This window comes from Marmota marmota, unplaced genomic scaffold (assembly GCF_001458135.2).
Source record: "Marmota marmota marmota unplaced genomic scaffold, marMar, whole genome shotgun sequence".
NCBI classification, from domain to species: domain Eukaryota; kingdom Metazoa; phylum Chordata; class Mammalia; order Rodentia; family Sciuridae; genus Marmota; species Marmota marmota.
In genome coordinates, this window is record NW_026000255.1 from 1,260,475 (window position 1) to 1,275,304 (window position 14,830).

The 14,830-nt window shown below is 33.8% G+C and overlaps 1 protein-coding gene across 4 annotated transcripts in view; it reads right to left on the reverse strand.

The window, feature by feature from the left end:
* Klf8 (Kruppel like factor 8) overlaps positions 1-14,393 on the reverse strand; it is a 196,198-nt gene extending 181,805 nt beyond the window's left edge. For all 4 annotated transcript variants that reach the window (XM_048796720.1, XM_015506613.2, XM_048796718.1 and 1 more), the window contains exons 1-2: positions 14,108-14,393; positions 12,641-12,692 (exon numbers count right to left, since the gene is read on the reverse strand). The gene's annotated coding sequence lies outside the window, so the exon portion shown is untranslated. The remainder of the gene's footprint in view (positions 1-12,640; positions 12,693-14,107) is intronic.
* Between the last annotated feature and the right edge of the window lie 437 nt (positions 14,394-14,830).

A 14,830-nucleotide genomic window follows, 5' to 3' on the forward strand; every position in this document is an offset into this window, starting at 1 on the left:
ACCCAAAATAATCTTTTCTCCTTTAAGTTGTTTTTCTCAGGTATTTGTCACAGCAATGAAAAGCTGACATAATAAAATACTGAGGAATAAATTTATCCTTTGTTTGAAGAATTACAGAAAACATCCCAAATTTAAGGATGAATGTTAATCAACTCATCTAAGAAGCTTAAAAATTCCAACTAGGATAAACTTATGGGAAACTACACCAGTACACATCATAGTCAAAGTAGTAGAAATCAAAAACAAAGAGAAACTTGAAAGCCAAAACAGAAAAATCATTAATCAAACATTAATACCTGTGTTGTTATCATAAATTATGGAGGCAGAGACAGTGGAATAACATTTTTAAAGTGTTGGGGGAAAGGACTGTCAACGAAGAATACTATGTCCAGCAAAATTATCTTTCATTGGTTATTTAGGAGTATGTTTAGTTTTCACATATTTGTGAATTTCCCCAAACTTTGTCTCCTATTGTCTTCTAGTTTCATTCCATGCCGTAATAAAACACACTTTGCATGATTTTAATTCTCTTTTTTAGAATGATAGATTTTATTTACTCATTCAATAGTGCCATCCATAAAATAGCTGGAACATTATTAATTGATAACACAATATATTCAATTTTAAAATAGATAAGATTCTTTTAAATTTATTGAGATTCATTTCATAGTTTAACTTGTGGTCCATGCTGAAGGATATCCCATGCACACTGGAGAATGTATATGCTGTTATTGGTGGATGAACTTTTTCTATAGATGACTATTATGTCTAGTTGGTTTATAGTGTTACTTGAGTCTTCTATTTCCTTGTTAATTTTTGCCTACTTTTTTCTATCTATTTATAAAAGTTGGGTATTGAGGTGTCAAATAGTAATGTTGTTAATTTGTCTATTTCTCCATTCAATCTGTCACATTGTATTTCACGTATTTTGGGTTCAGTTTTTAGATGAACATATATTTATCATTATTATATCATCTTGAGGAATTGACCCTTTATCATCATAAAATGTTATTTGTATCTAGTAGTAATTTTTGCCTAAAACATGTTTAGAAAAAAGACCTGTTTGTCTGATATTAATATATCTACTTCTGGTTATGGTTTGCATAATGTATTCTTTCATACTTTTATTTTAACCTATTTGTGCCTTTGTATCCAAAATGTGTATCTTATAGAAAGCAGAAAATTGAACAACATTTTTGAAATTTATTCTGTCAATCTTTACCTTTTGGTCAGCATATTTAATCAATTCAAATTTAATGTAACTACTAATAAGGTAGGATTTATATCTGCTATTTTATTCTTTGTTTTCTATATGTTTTATGTCTTTATTCTTCCATCACTACTTTCTTTGAAATATTTGCAACATACCCACTTAATTTCTCTGTCATTTCTTTTACTCTATTTTTGACTAATATCAATAATATACAAAACCTTCACTCATATAAATCTCAATTCTCTCCCTGATCTTTTCATTGTTGTATCTTTACTATAGGCCCATCAACATTCCTACAGATATCTCATTCCCCACATTTTTCTTTTAAGCTTTTTGACTAAGCTATTGTTTGACCCTATGCTTATCTATCACCTCAGGAGGCTATGATATTAAAAATTTTCTCTGATCATATTTTACAAATACCCCAAGGGGTAGAATATTGACTGTGGGGAAGCTCTTAGGGAAATTAAAGATCAGACTTATACATGAGATTTTCCAGAGAGCCAACAAGAAGGTTGAATGACAACAATTTTCTGGTAATGTGGCTAAATAAGTACCCACCCCATTTTGCTCTCTCTAGTTGCTGCCAGATTGCTGGTCTCACTGATTGTACATTCTTGATTTCATGGCTACTGTGGAGCTGGCAGGGGGACACGCAAATAGAACACATTAAAATGCTATAAAACTCATTGTTCTTACTAAAAGTTAAATATTTTTCTTTAATAAATGCTCCATAGATTTCTGCAAGCCTTAGGTTAATTTTAGAGTGCTGAAAACATTTCATTTTTTCCCAGCATTCACATTGCTTTTAAGTATGAAAGGTATTCTGAAAGTTGTTACTCTACCATTTTCACTGATGATAACTCAGATATATTATTCTTTTTTCTCAGATATAGCATTGTTAAATTCAAATATTTTATGTGAAGTTTTTGTTTGTTTCACTTTGGTTTGATTTAATGATTATAGTTGAATATGGTTAATGCCTGCTTTGAATTTTTTCCACCCTGGTATATTTTATTCTATGCTCTCTGTATGGATCTTTAGGAATCTCAACTAGCCAATCTTCATTTCCTAAACGAGGCTATAAACATTTCTGAGGAATTCAGTTCGTGTGCATATGTAGCAAAACACCACCATAAATACTTATCTGACTGATCAGATTCCATGACACATAAGTACATGATTGTGGTTGATACAGACCTATAGACTGTATCCCTTTGGCTAAGCTCAGTGCCAAGGTGGGGCAATCATATATTCAGGTATACATCTGGTGTTGAATTCCAGACTTTCTTTATAAGATATGAACCTAAAATACTACTTACTTGCCCATTCAATAATATTTCTGAACTTTGTATTTTCTGATTTAGAGCATAATTCTGACATCTTTGTTATTCAATTACCCAAAACTTAAGAGAAACGGCATGATTATATTGGGGGGAGGGGCAGGAGAGACTGGGTCAGCATAACCACTTTGTAGATGTATTTGCCTATGTTGACTAAAATTAATCATATACATACCATATGACATAGCAATTCAACTACTTATATATAACCAACATATCTGAGTGTGCATTTGTAGCAAAACACCACCATGTACATAACGTTTCATACAGCATTATTAACAATAGTCTCAAACTGAACACAACTCAAATGTCCATCACTTGAATAACTTACGGTATAGAAACACAGTGGTATACTATTGAGTAATGTAAAAATGACGAACTACTGCATTTTTGCATCATCAGTGAATGTTAAAATCATAGAGTTGAGTGAAATAAACTAGATACAATGAAGTACATACCATATGGTCCCATTTATATAAATTTTATAAACAAATGGTTCTAATCTCTGATGCTAAAAATCAGCATAGTGATTTTCCTTGGGATTTAGTAACTAGAAGAAAGTAATAGGGGCTTCTGAGAAGCTGATAATGTTCTGTTTCTTTTATCTGGTATGTATCACAAAGGTATGTTTAATTTATGAAAATTGCTGTTCATGTATAATTTCTACACTTTTTTATTTGTATTCCCTATTACAATAAAATATTAGCAAATCAGAATAACATGCATATTCTGACTGGAGAAAGGGGTCATTTGAGACAAAAGGGTAATGTGGAGAAGTACACTGAGTTCGTGGACTGGGTGATCATTTCAGTGGGGAAGAAGCAAGTTAGGCTTATAGGTAAGGGAGAAGAGATAGATAAAGTCTTTTGTTTCTGTAATATGGTAATGTGATTAATAAAGTGCAATATTATTGCATATATGTATTTACATATGCCATCTAACCAAATGTCTCAGAAGTATTTCAATGTGTATATGCTGAAATTAAATATATGATACTAAATCCATACACTGAAATTTGCTCTTTCTTTGGTACCATTTTGTACTTAGTTGCTCAGGTCAGAATCCTGGAAGTCACCATTACTTCTTCCCTTCCCTCAACCAATTTACTACCAAATAACTTCATTTATATATTTAGAATTTATCTACCTTTCTTGATTCTAACATATTCTAGTCTATTTAACTATCACAAATGCTTCCCAACAATATTCCTGTAGCTAGTCTCTTTTCTAAGCATGCTCTACACTGTTGAAGCATGATGTTTTTAAATACCCAGATCCTTAGCATGCCTTACACTGCCCTTTCACATATTTCTGATACCACTGTTCTTGTCTTCTCTAAGTCAAGCTGCTATCCTTCTAAATAGCACCCCCAGCTGACTATGTGCTGATTTCCATTATGTTTAAAGTCCTGCTTTAATTCCTTTCTTATTTAGTGCATGTACAATTCTAGAATGACAGAGATAGCACCTAAAAACCCTTTGTGTTCTCCCAGTCACCACCATAAATACTTATCTGACTGATCAGATTCCATGACACATAAGTACATGATTGTGGTCGGCTGTCTATTCTTTTTTTACTAATCAGGCTTATCTATGCAATCATGTCACACTGCAGGTAGATTTCAAATAAGGCTCTGAGATTCAGGTTTGTGTTAAGGTAGAGGAAAAGAGGCCCCATAAGGCCTCTGAAATGAACCATAAGATCCAGCTTTACCTACCACAGTTCTCTGCCTAGAGTTCTGGGGAATGATTCTGCCTATGTGTTAATTTGTTACCATTGTTTCCAGTGTGTATTTTCCTCAGGAAATTTGTGATAAGGCAGGCTATTGTCCAGGATAGTTATTCCATGGTATTCTGAATCGAATGCCATTAAATTCTACTAGTACTTCTAAAGATATACATGCATAGAAGAAAATTGGCCTCAGGACTTTATTGTCCCATATAAGCCTTGTCACTAAGTTTATGTATCCCCCTCTGCTTTTGACCATTATTTCTCAAAAAATATATCACTATGGAGACTGTTAAATCAGTTCCAAATATCCAGAATATAGAACTTAGAATAGTTTGAAGCATGTAATAAGTGCTCAATATATTCTCTGAAAGCAAGATTTTAAAACAGCAGCCACAGTTTTCTAAAAGTTCATTCTCCAAGAGAAACAAAAGTAGTTTAATAACAGTAAATAATCTGCAGGGACTGGATTTTATAACAAATGAACTGAGAGGATTTTGGTTTTTTATGTAATCTACTACTAATTTTTCCATTGTACTCATAAGATTAATTGCCATCTACAGATTACTATTATTACTTTTTATGATGATGTGTTGTTTCCTTTCTTATTCTGCAAGGAATACAGAATTCAAAACAGATTGAACAAATTTAAATAGCACTATAAGGATTCAGCTTATACATATGACCAAAACATCTGGAGAGTAAAGGTTGTCAGACCCAAAAATCACTGAAATAGAGTTAAGAAGTGATTTAACTACCTTCCTTAGAAACATATGAAAAGCAGAATGTTAGCCATCTTTCTGAGATGGCTTATGGAAAAACTAAATGAACTCCACAATTAGTGTCATCCTTATGGTTGTACAACAAGCCTTCCTGAATACAGATACATAGATTCCTAAAATTGTAACTTTTACTAGGACATAGATATGCCAAATACACACATTCCTCTCTCTCTCTCTCTCTCTCTCTCCATTTCCCTCTCAATCTCATTTCTCTCTCTTGCTCTTGTTCTCTTTCCTTCAAAAATGTGCATGTGTATATACACACACATGTGCATGCATGTACACACATGTGCATGCACATATGTGCATGTGCGCGCACACACACACACACACACACTATGTAACCATACAGACTTGCTGATAAGCAGCAATATTTTTAACCAACAAAATGGCAGTTTCATATGGTTCAACTGAAAATACTCCTACATATGCATAATTAATCTGTATATAATACATATATTTCCCTCACCAGAAATTAGGCAATCGAAGTTTCCACAAATACCAAACCACCAAACTTTGCCAAAGAACATAATTCAGTTTTAATCAGCAGTTGCATTCTCCTTTCCACTCAACAGACACATTCATACACACAAAGGGAAATAAAAGCCTTCACTATCACTTCCACTAAGAGCTATATTAAAGACAGGTTTCTTTCTTTCCTTTAAATAGCATATTTTCATTAATAGTTAAGAACATGGATATTAAAATTAATAAAAATCAATGAATCTTTTAAAAATGTATTTATGTAGGGACAGGTATAGTGAGCAAAGGAATAAAACAAAATAAGACTCTACTCTTAGCCAAAATGAATGCCATTTTTTCCATTTCACTTTATGTCAGTTACTTAAAAAAATATCTTTTACTTTGAACTCAAAAGAGAATTAAATAAAGAGTTATACTACATAACTGAAAGGGAAAATCCATCCCACTCAAGATTATGACGGTAATCACCACTACCACCCCTCAAAATAATCTAACCCACTAGCAAACATACACCATCACCACCATTACCCCCAGTGCACTGGGAGACCTGCCTGCTCACTTTTTATGGCACAGCAATCTTTTCTATACCTTACAACCATTGTGTCAGTCTCAGGCCCACGACATCTTCCTCATTGCCCTTCCCTAATTTCTCTTCTCCTTCATACCAGCTGCATACATATTTTTCTCTTTGTCTGAAAGGCTTACTATTTGCTTTGCTTTCTCCAGTACAGAAAGAACCATTTCAGTGTTGGCCAGAGCTTTTGACAGGGCAAGGAAAGAGGCTCTGTTCTGGGCTTGCTGCCATTGTGTTTGGAAGCCTGCTTCAGCTCTGTAAGGCCACACTCCCAGTATATGCATGCACTGTCACAGTCCCAGTATGCCTGTGAGCTTGCTAGGTCCCAACTATTAGCTTTCCAGAGTCTGCTTCTGTGTTGTAGGAAAAAAATAATAACAAATGAAAACTTACTCTTATGAGTCTTGCTGCTATTTCCTTCAGGCAAGACTGACTGAGATTGAAAGTAGGTAATAGATTTCTAGACCAGACACTGTGGTATTTTCCATAATAGAAAAAACTCCTTGATTTTAAAACCAAATGTTAAAGATATAATCTATCTCTCCCCCAATCCTCCACTGACCTTTCCCCACTTTTTAAAATGTTTCACTATAAAAAGTTTTATTTTATAATATAACCACATGGTATTTCAATTAAAATAATATTTGTAAAACAACTATAAAACTTTTAAGGTAAAGGAACTAACAAGTAAAATGGTCTTGAAATCCCAAATATTTCCTTGTGCAACTGAAGGAAATGAGGAACCTGATTTGAATCTTTGCATGACACAAAAATTGCATAAAACAAGGTAGGTCATTCCTCTCTGAATACAGTGGCTAAAATGCAGACACAGGACCACAAATATTTGTATGATGCTAGATATGTTAATGAATTCCTTTATGCCTTAGTTTATTTTCCCATCTGTAAGTGGGAATAATAATAGTACCTATCTCTTAAGTTCATAATGAAGATCCTTGACTTAATTAATGTAAAGCACTTTTAAGAGTGCATGGATATAGCATTTATGTGGATTCTTATAATTTCTAGTGATTTTTAATCTGGCATAAGAAATGAATGGCATGTTCTTATCATTCATAGAGTCTAGGTAACTAAAAATTACTATGCATATCACCAGGAGTTATTATTTTAAACATAAATATAATAGAAAAAAAGAAAATAATACTTTTTAAAACTGTAAATTACTAGGGGTGCTTAACCACAAAGCCACATCCCCAGCCCCTTTTTATATTTTATTAGAGACAGGGTCTTGCTGAATTGCTTAGGACCTCACTAAGTTGCTGAGGCTGGGTTTGAACTCGAGATCCTCCTGCCTCAGCCTCCCAAGCTGCTGGGATTACAGGTGTGCACCACTTCAACCAGAAAGAATATCAATTTTGACTGATCCATTCAACAAATACTTTACATATGCTACCTTATTACCTCACAATAATTCTGGGGAAGGGCAAGTCTTATGACTATAAATGTAGTGAGGAAAAATGATTTGCCCAAGGTTATACAGCTACAACTACTCAAGTTGAGATTTGAATGTAAGTTACAAAGTTCAGGTTCAACAACAAGCAAAAATTGAACTGACACTGCATTAAGCTCTAGAAACAACTGCTTTAAAAACTTTACCTTTGTAATTAGAGCTTGTTATTTGTTAGTTACTTATTTTACATAACACACACAGAGACTGAAAAGGCAAAACTATCCCCTATTTCCAAGATATTTCTGTGGCCTTCATTTTGGCTTATAATTTTCTCCCTTCTCAAGAAAAATTCTTTATAACCTTTATTCAAATCTTCTCTTACATTAGCACCCTTCTTTCTACCACCAATGATGCTACTGTCCTTGTTTACATCCTTGTTACTTATTTTAACAACTTTTTCACTGTTTTTTTTTCTGCTGCTCTTCTCCCCCTCCTCCACTGCAGCAGAGAAATATTTATATCACACCATTATGGATTTTACCTTGCTTGAACACACCCACCTTGACTTTTATCAAAATGAGAAAAATCGAAACATTCTATTAAGTCAGAAAGTGGTACAGCTAGAAAAGTTCTATAGAGAAGGGCAAAGACTGTTTCATTTTCCTTCCCCAAAACTTCATTGACCTTTTAGAAAATAGACAAAAGCAGTTCACCACAACAAGAAAGACAGATGGCCAGTAAACAGATGAAAAGATATTTGGGCTCACTTGTTATAAAGGACATTCAAATTAAACCAACAGTGAAATATTAACCCATCAAAATGAAAAACAATATAAAGGATTGTTGAATGTGTGAAACAATACAAATTCTCAAATTCTCAAATACTGCTGATGGGGGTAAAAACTAGTACAGCCACTTTGAAGAGTGATTCAGGCTGAAAATGTGCAATCTTGTGACCCAACAAATCTACTCCTGAGTACATACTTTAAGTAAATATTCTTAACCTGAGGTCTGGAAGCCTTCAGGGGATACATGATCTTGGATGGAAAATAAACACCTTTGTTTGCACTAACTGAGGTACAGTAAGCATTTATTTTCATGAGGAATGTAGGCAAAAAGCCAGTTTTATTACTAGTACATATATCTTTGCACTAATATTAATTCTACTTATTTGTGCAGAGAATATTTTTACACTCAATGGTATTTTTTAAATTACAGTAGCTATTAGACCCACTAATAGATTTTATTATTTAATGAATTTTATAAAGAATCACACCAGGCATGGTGCTGCATTCCTGTAATCCCAGTGACGTGAGAGGTTGAGGCAGGAGGATCACGAGTTCAAACCCATTCACAGCAACTTACTGAGGCCCTAAGCAACTTAGCAAGACCTTGTCTCTAAAAATATGAAAAAGGGGTAGGGATGTGGCTCAGTGGTTAAGTGCCCCTGGGTTGAATCCTAGTACCAAAAAAAAAAAAACCACATTTTCATATCATAGTTTTGAAAAATAATTTGAATAATATATTTTCATAAAATTTGTTTTCTTTGTAATTTGAGGCATTGTATTTTATGTATTGAAAAACAATTTCCTGATAATGGGCCTGTAAACACCTCCTAGATTCTCAAAAGAATACCATAGCACAAAAAGGTTAAGAATCTCTATTGTAGAAATATTCTTGCATTTGTATATCTGGAAAAAACACATTTCTTAAATTTTTATTTATTTGACAAATAAAAACTATCGACATTGTATACAACATCATGTTTTGAAACATGTATACATTGTGATATAGTTGAATGAAGCTTATTATCACAAATTGTCTCACATTTGTGTCATTTTTTTGTGACAGGAACACTTAAGTCTTAAAATTGAGAATCTATTCCCATAGCCTGTTTTTGTTTTTTGTTTTTGCAAGGACAGGTGCTGGGGATTTAACTGAAGGAGCTTTAACACAGCTACATCCCAAGTCCTATTTTTTTAAATTTTTTGTTTTTAAATTTTGAAACTGAGTCTCACTAAGTCACTGAGGCTGGCATTGAACTTGCAATCCTCCTGCTTCAGCCTCCTGAGTCATTGGAATTACCTATGTGAGGCCTGGTTCTTTTGGCCATTTTTAAGAATACAATAGATTGTTATTAGTCATCATGTTGTATAATAGATTTCTTGGAATTATTCTTCCTATTTAACTGTTGTATTTTGACCAACGTCTCCCTAACCACCATGATCCACTCGCCTGCCAGACCCCAGTAATTACCATTCTCCTCTCTCCTGTAGGAGTTCAATTTTTCTAAATTCTACATGAATGAGATCGTCTATGCATGATTTATTTCATTTATTATAATGTCCTCCAGATTCATCCATATTGTCACAAATGACAGAATTTTCTTCTTTTATGGCTAAACAGTATATCATTGTATGTATATTCCACATTTTCTTTATCTACTCAGACACTTAGATTCCATAGGCATAGCTATTATGAAAAATGCTACAATAAATGAACATGGTAGTTCAGGTATCTCAACATACACACACACATATACTGGATATATATATACACACATATATCGTATATATAATCTCATATATGTAATCTCATATATATATATATATATATATATATATATATATATATATATATAATATGATATATGAGATTGTTGGATGATATTGTGGTTCTATTTCTAATTTTTTGAGAAATTGCCATACTGCCTTCCATAATGACTACCCTAATTTAAATTCCCACCACAAGTGTACCAGTCTTTCCTTTTCTTTATATCCTTACCACTACTTATTATCTTTTTAATAAAAGCTATTTTAACAGGTATGAGGTAATATCACATTTTTATTTTAATTTGAATTTCTCATATGACTAGTGGACATTTTGGAATTTTAAAGAATGGGCTTCTCTGAAATAGTAAGTAATTGAAAACTGAGAATAAATAAATCAAATGTAGAATAATTCACATAAATGAATATCAGAGGAATGAACTAGATTTATATATATTAACCTGACTAGATGGCAATAACTCCAATCTGAATGGAAAAGAATAGATGCAGATTAATAGGTACAACATGTATTAATTAAGGATGTTAATTTAAGAATGTACACATGGAACTTACCATATATTGCTTAAAAATCCATATGTAGGCATATAAAAATATAAAAAATGGACTAGATACCATGCTTTTATAATTATGTCAAAATGGATTCTGTCATGTATAACTAAAAAGAAGCAATTAATTTAAAAAGTGGACGAGGCAACGATATAGACCAAACCCACAATAATGGTTTTCACCACTGTAATGCCATCTGCCATGAGACATTCACCAGAGTGAAGTTGATACCAGTGCCATGTCCTTGAACATTTACAACTGTGAGTTAAAATACCCAACCTCAGGTATTTCATTATATTAACAGAAAACTGGCTAATACAAAAGCCTACCTCAAATGGAATTTTCCTCATCAGACTTTTCCTGATTTCTAAGAAATAAATTTACCTCTTAATGTTATTATTATTCCTTTGTTATAGAGTGAAGTGGCAGAAGAAATAGTGGTGGTGGAAGGGAGGTGGGCAAGCTTGCAAGTTCACAAGGTCGACTATTTAAACTCGAGGTATTTTTTTTAGTACCAACTGCTGAAACAAGCTTCTTTTATACTTTCTTTCTCAGACATCTCTTAAATACCAGTAACATATCTGCTCCCTTAAAATGACATGAACGTTTTCAGGAGAGGTATGACATACTGTGATTGAAACAGGTCTGAGGAAAAACAAGTATAAATGGTATAAAGATAGAAATTTTCATTAGGGCAGCATCCTTGATAGAGATATCATTTTCGAGGTACAAACACACATATCTTCCCACAGAAATCCCCAGGCATGCCACAAGTTACCTGGTCACACCATAGATGCCTCACAACTTGTTTTCTATATCTAAATTCATGATTGTACTGATATCTTCTGTTTTGTCCTCCAGACCCACTCCTAAACCTTCTTCACTCTGCTTTGTGTTCCTAAAGGTTACTTTATGTATACTTCATCAACAGGTGCCCCATCTCTAGCTTTGGTTAGTGTTTAGCCAATGAGAAATACCAGCATGTGATTGGAAGGAGAGAGGTTGACATACTTATTCTTTAAGCCACCACCCTGCAAGATCATTGCAGGCTTGCTGCTTCCTTTAACCAATTATCATAGTTTCTGCTAAGTGACACTCTTTAATAGCTGTATCTACTCATGATTCTAGGAATCTAGGAATCACTCCCTACTTATAACCCCTTTAGACCTTGGAGTAATAGCACTTCCTATGAATATACTTAGAATATTACACTATATTTTATCATTTCTCTATCCCTTGCTCACAATTTTGTAAGTAGATTCTGTATTAACCTTACTCAAATTACTTAATACAAGCAGGACATATGTTTTCAGCTGGAATGCTCTCTGACACAACAATCATCATCATAATCCAAGAAATAATAGTCAGTATTTATTGTGCATTTACTGTGTGTCAGGTTTCATTCCAAATATTTGAAGTGTATTGACTTAAATGAGTCATTTTCACAATAACTCTATGAGTTAATTATCATTTTATTTTATTTTTCTTTCTTTTTTTCTTTTTTACCAGAGGTTAAAACCAGGGGTGTTTAACCACTGAGCCACACCCCCAGCCATTTGTTTTTTATTTTGAGAGAGGTCTCACTAAGTTGCCAAGAGCTTCATAAACTTGCTGAGGCTGGCTTTGAACTTTCAATCCATCAGTTTCAGCCTCTTGAGCCACTGGAGCTACAGGTGTGTGCCACTGTGCCCAGCTATGATTTTATTTTCCACAAATTACTTAAATCTCTCCTTTCTTGATCTCTGATCCAGGTATTTCCCCCTCCATTTTATTGTGAAAAGAAATTGGAGTTGCCTCTTCCTATATCACTAAAAGGTGAAGAATTGATAAGGCCCCAAATGCATCAAGGGTTGCAAAAATAATGTATGGGTAACAGAAAGGACACACTTTAATTATATTCAGAACAAGATGAGGAAAGAATGAATAGGGAAAAAAACTACTTAAAGTCAATTGTATAAAATTGAGGAATGATCTTAGAAGAAGTTGTTCCTCACCTTCCATTTTACTCCTTCTGATGTTCTTCTGTCACAGAGAATGATTTTCAGGCTAAAAGGGATATGAGAGGAAAAGGTAAAATATACATAGGGAAGAGGCAAAAGTCCGTGACAACTAAAACAATAGTGAGAAATTATATGAATCCATTTTAACAAAATTATTAAATTCCATCATCAAGAAGGGGGTTGAAAAATACAAGAAAAAGAAGCCATAGATACAAATCAAAAATATCTAAGTAGAAATGAGGATTTTTAAAAATCATCTTTTCTTGTACTTTTCAATAATATGTTACATGCAATTTTATTTTTCACTATATACAGTCTTGAATTGTTCTTTTTTTTGTAACATCTTCTTGTTCTCTCAGTAAACTGAGGAAATGCTTTTTCTTCTAGAACACAATAACTCCTTGATCAGAATCTATTTTTCAAAGCTTCCCAATGTTCATGGAATGATATCCAGACATTTTACAAAGGCTCTACTGCAAAGGTTCTGTACAATCAGGGAAATAAAGGAAAGAAGGAGCAACGAAGTAATTTTTGTAAATCCAAAAACAATGAATAATTTCTCTTTCAATTATTTCTATTCCTCCAAACTCATTTTGTATCCCATTGTTCTTTAATTCCTTTATTTCAGCTACTGGAACTCTTATAATACCTGGATATTCTACATTTCCTTTTTACATAAATGCCTGGTATTCAGAGATTAATATATAAATTATATTGCATACCAGTTACACACACACACACACACACACACACGGATTTCAATTATACATCTGGAAACAATGCTTTGCTGAATTAGATAATAGTTTTACAGATTCTTTACAGCCATGGAGTGAAGAGGATTGAAGTTAATTATTGGGCTAAGATACAGTTTGTAGAAGTAGCATAGCACCTTAGAACACAAAACCTATAGTCTTTATTTATATATTGACTCATTCATTCATTAAGCAAATATTTATTGAGCATCTATTCCTTACAAAACCCACAGATCCTTCAGGATCCCTATTCATTCATTCAATCAATATTCTGTCAACCATGTGCCAGAAAAAATGTTAGGCACTTTGATGCATGAAACAAAAATTATCCTTGTTTTCATGTAAGATACAGACTAATGAGGACGGTAGATACTAAAAGTAACACAAATGGATCATTTACAATTTTATAGGTTCTACAAGTGTGAAGTACAAAGTGCAATAAGAATGAATCACAGAAAGACCTGACCTAGTCCAAGTGTCTGAGCAGGTTGCATTGAGGAAATGATATATAATACCTGCCCCCCCCCCAAAAAAAAAAAACAAAAAAATGAGTAAGAATTAAAAAAATAAGATGGGTAGACTTGATTCTGTGTTGGTTGTATAATAAAGGAAGTAATCAGAACCACCCCTCAGTGATATTTCACATATGTATCACAAAACATCAATGTTAGGAGTTCTAAAATAGTCCATAGCAGATGCCAGCACTCACCTCCTTTTCCACAAAGAAAAACCAAAGAAAGATCTGCATAGCTGTATTTTGAGGTGTGTTACTGCAGGAGAATGCTGGAACCCAGAAAGACAAATTGGAACACTGTAAGATTCTGAGACCTGCAATGACAGCATAGAAAGAGAAAGCACCTTGACAAATACAATACTGGCTCCCCGGCTGGAGGAGGAGGTTACTCTACTTTGCAGGGGAAAGATTGAATGAGAGAGTCCCAGCAAACTCCATCACCATGGACACTGACAATCCTAACTACAAAAAGTTTCACAATGGTCACAGTTTTACAGACCAATTAGGGAACAACCTGAAATCTGCACCATACTTTTGTTTTTCAAAAGGAATTCACATTGTCCCCCAATCAACCCCAGAGAATAGACTGCTATGGCTGACACCATCTTGAAAGGGAGCTATTATTTTAATTCATACTAATTTAAAGGGCAGAAACGCCTGCATATTTGCATCTCTGGGATCTTATATACACCATACAACACTGGTAAGGTGTATATAACACTGGTAAGCATAAACTAACTTGACCCATCTTGTCCAAGAAAAGAAGCTGTAACCCCAGCATCAAACCCACTAAGTGTCCTGTACTTCAGGATTGAGGTATTTTAGCACAAAGGGGAAGAGAGAGCACCACCCATGAGAATAGAGACCAGAGCACTTGTCCACAGGGGAAAAGAGGGTGGTCAACCATGCATGGACATT